Below are 3,961 nucleotides of genomic sequence, written 5' to 3'. Positions count from 1 at the left end.
GTTACATATACGTGCCAAATCGGATGATTCTTTTTGATACACGATGAACAACTTACCAGGTTCTGGCCATTCTACAGAAAATATTTCCGAACTGAAGTAGCATGACAATTTTACTAACACCGTAATTGTGAAGGTCGCACGCTAATAATTAAACTTTAGGGTCATGGCTAGTCCTGAAAATATGTTATGATATAGTGAAAATCGCTTCGGCTACATGTTACGAAGTGAAAGTTGTGAATCACTAGAATAACAAAAATTACTCTTCGGGGCCCATCTGTATTAAAAATACTCTTTTTTGTCATTTAATTAATGAGTTATTCATATTCAACTCCACACCACACTCACTTGGAAAACACAGTAACTGCAGAGACATGAACTGGTAGAAAGAACTAATAATCACCTACTTCAGTGGCGAGTTTTCAAGAGTTCAGTGGAATCGTTGATTCCATTTTCTGAATGAAATGAGGTGAACAGTTCGGCTGGACACCCGAAAGCACACGTCACTCCGACAAAACCTGAAAGATCACATCAGTCGATCATCCTTCGATTTCCTTAGTTTCACAACAAAGATTGGACACCATATAACTCCTCGTCTTGTGATGGAACGATTCCAAATATTTTTCATGCTTCCAGAATGAGATTTTCACTCTGCAGCAGAGTGTGCGCTGTTATGAAACTTCCTGGCAGATTAAATCTGTGTGCCCGACCGAGACTCGAACTCGGGACCTTTGCCTATCGCGGGCAAGTGCTCTACCATCTGAGCTACCGAAGCACGACTCACGCCCGGTACTCACAGTTTTACTTCTGCCAGTATTTCGTCTCCTACCTTCCAAAGGTCCCGAGTTCGAGTCTCGGTCGGGCACACAGTTTGAATCTGCCAGGAAGTTTCATAACAGCGCACACTCCGCTGCAGAGTGAAAATCTCATTCTGGAAACATCCCCCAGGCTGTGGCTAAGCCATGTCTCCGCTATATCCTTTTTTCAGGAGTGCTAGTTCTGCAAGGGTCGCAGGAGAGCTTCTGTAAAGTTTGGAAGGTAGGAGACGAGATACTGGCAGAAGTAAAACTGTGAGTACCGGGCGTGAGTCGTGCTTCGGTAGCTCAGTTGGTAGAGCACTTGCCCTCGAAAGGCAAAGGTCCCGAGTTCGAGTCTCGGTTGGGCACACAGTTTTAATCTGCCAGGAAGTTTCATTTTTCATGCTGTTTTGATTTCAGCTTCTTGCTGTTTAGCGACCATTAGCCACGGCTGACGTAGATACATATAAGCAAAAACGTCGGAAGTACCTGCCTCTCCTACAATAAATAGCACATACTGGAGGTTTAGAACGTAATATAGGGTAGATGGGGGTAAAACGTATGCGTGGGGAAAGAGTGCGAATTACGTATTCAGATGCCTAAGGCAGAAGTGCAGCATTCTCCCACCAGGCAGCGCATACGTCATCATCTCCTCAGTTCTATTCTGCAACCTTGTGAGAGTCGGACTCTTACCGCTGTATAAAATCCGGTAAGTATCTTTTGTACGTTTGCGATGTAAAATGTGTACAGTGTTGACTGAGTGTTCGGTGTATATAAATGTATTTAAAACATAGTGGAACTGGTGACTATAAGCTTTCTGTAAACTCCTTGATCTCCATGAATTTAGTTATGTGTGTTCTCTACACATTGCCGAAAAATAAAACGGCGTAATGGGGTAAAAGTACGCAAGTCTAATGAGGTAGAAGTTCGCAGTTCTCATAAGGCGATTCAGGAGGCGAAATCTGCTGAAAAGAAGACGTTAGATGTGGAGTGGAGTAGGGAAAGAAAGCCCAAGCTAGACGAAATAAGAATAAACAGAAACTTTTTACTGTTAAAAAAACTTCAAAGGAACCGACTCTGTCGCTTCTTCCTCGGAATCGGGGATAAAAATGTCTTCGCATAACAGTACCTGTGACCAGGACATGAATTTTTCAGGGAACGAATCTGATGTAGAAGGCAGTTCTGTTATAAGCACAAGAGCATTCGCAGTTCTAAAAATACACGGAAAAACTAAAATTTCTTTTTCCACTTACCTGTTTGAAGGAGTACAGTCTGTTAATATGGCAACATTGGAGTTTTTCTACAAGCGTCTCCCGGAAACGTCGAGATTTCATGAAACGACCGAGGAAGGGTGCGTCGGAAGTAAAGACTTTTATTTAAAAAAGGGTATTAAAACCGAATTGTAAATGTTCTGGAAGGTTTGCTGATACTTTTAACTTTTCAGAAGATCTTTCTGGCTTACCATATTAGTAAAAGTATCGTTGAAATGTAAGTTTCGAAGGCTAAACTCTATTCTCTATTTTATGCTCATTTATGTTTAACCGTATTAAAGTTTCTCGATTTAAAAATGGCTCTTTTCTGTTCATTTCCTTAGTTCCATTGGGCAGTATGTATGTCGTTTCATTGTCCGTATTACTTGTGTTAATATCCAAAATTAGGACCAGTAACCCTTGCTAATCATATGGTTTTAGTTTCTAAGACTGCTATACATAAAAGGCTGTTAAGAATTACAATATAATTACGTTTATGTGATACTTAAAATTACAGGAGTTCCTGATTTGTTGTCGCCGTGTATTTATTGTACCCTTTTCATTTTCTTCAGTTGGTGATAAAAGTACGCACTATATACTCTCGCTCCATGCCCACAGCTTTAGGTGAGAATGCGCAAATAGATTTGTAAGGAATATTTTCTATACTCCTCTAATGATAACTCGATGATAATGAAATTCTTACACCTGTTACCAAGATGTCAAATTGATATAAAAGTCCCGCAATTTAAAAAAAAATCGTATAATGAAAAATTTGTGCTTTTACCTCACCTACCTTAAACGAGGCACATAAAAATAAATGAAATCGAATATTAACTATTGCGTTATTAATTTTTACAAGTTTATGGTAACTTACTGATTTGATAGTTTGGGCATTTATGTGAAAACACGTTAACCCATTAAGTCCCAAATTAATTTTTTTAATTGAATTTTTTATTCCCTAATTATAATATACATAGTGTATGAACCACAATAAGTACAAAAATAGCCAAAGAATATTCATACATGCTGATATAATGGCCGTCCTGAAAATAGGACGCTGGGATCTAACAGTATCGTATAGCATACTAAACTGTATTAAGTCTTAACTATTTATTTCTTGTGAAATGGTACAAAACACTTCACACACGGTGTTAATGGCATTTAACACAATATGTTTTTGGTTTCCCATTGCATTTACTTCTTACACATATTCTTTGCGTGCACCTTTTGTCAATCATATGACCAATTTCGTCAAACCTGATGTCTGGTATCACTCTCAACTAACTTGATGGGTATTCCATTGGACGTCCAATATTCGGTCTTCCAGTGTCCAATTTCAGGTATGCAACTGTAACAGCATGTCTGAAATCCAGTAAATCCAGTGCATTTTTCCCATGTACTAGTCTGTAGAAGAGCCAGGCATTTACGAGGGCCATTTCCAGTTTACTTGTAAATAGGACTCAGTAGCATTTTATCCCTCTAATTACCGTCGCACATTTTCCAACTAACCAGTCATGGTGGTCATCACCTGCCATGTACGCGTTATACGACTTCAAAACGGCAGGTTGTTGCACTTGTGTCTTCTTACTTGCTTGTTTACTGTACCGTGTAGCTGCTCCCAAAGTTTCAACTTTGTCAAAATTTGTACCAATTGTAACGCATCTTCTATCGTGCCTTCGAACAAATAAGACTTCACCATTCCTGTCGAACTGGTAGTCATAGTTTCCTCGAACTGTCTTTTTCAGTTCGTTGCTGCCCAGTAGTGGACAGTCACCAACTCGATTCTCTCTTACAGTCCCAGTTGCTCTAAAACCCAAATTTCTCAGATGAATCAGAATATCTCCACAAGTGAAGAAATTGTCAAAGTACACACAATGATTCTCGGGTTTCTCAATGCAGTCCATCATGTTTAGGACT

The 3,961-nt window shown here is 39.4% G+C and overlaps 1 non-coding gene across 1 annotated transcript; it reads left to right on the top strand.

Annotated features, from left to right (window-relative positions):
• Positions 1 to 1,088: 1,088 nt before the first annotated feature.
• Trnas-cga (transfer RNA serine (anticodon CGA)) lies at positions 1,089 to 1,163 on the top strand. Its single transcript has one exon. It is a non-coding gene; the product is annotated as a tRNA-Ser (tRNA).
• The last annotated feature ends 2,798 nt before the right edge of the window (positions 1,164 to 3,961 follow it).

The sequence above is a fragment of the Schistocerca nitens genome, chromosome 4, assembly GCF_023898315.1.
Source record: "Schistocerca nitens isolate TAMUIC-IGC-003100 chromosome 4, iqSchNite1.1, whole genome shotgun sequence".
NCBI classification, from domain to species: Eukaryota; Metazoa; Arthropoda; class Insecta; order Orthoptera; family Acrididae; genus Schistocerca; species Schistocerca nitens.
This window is presented reverse-complemented; position numbering and strand designations above follow the sequence as displayed.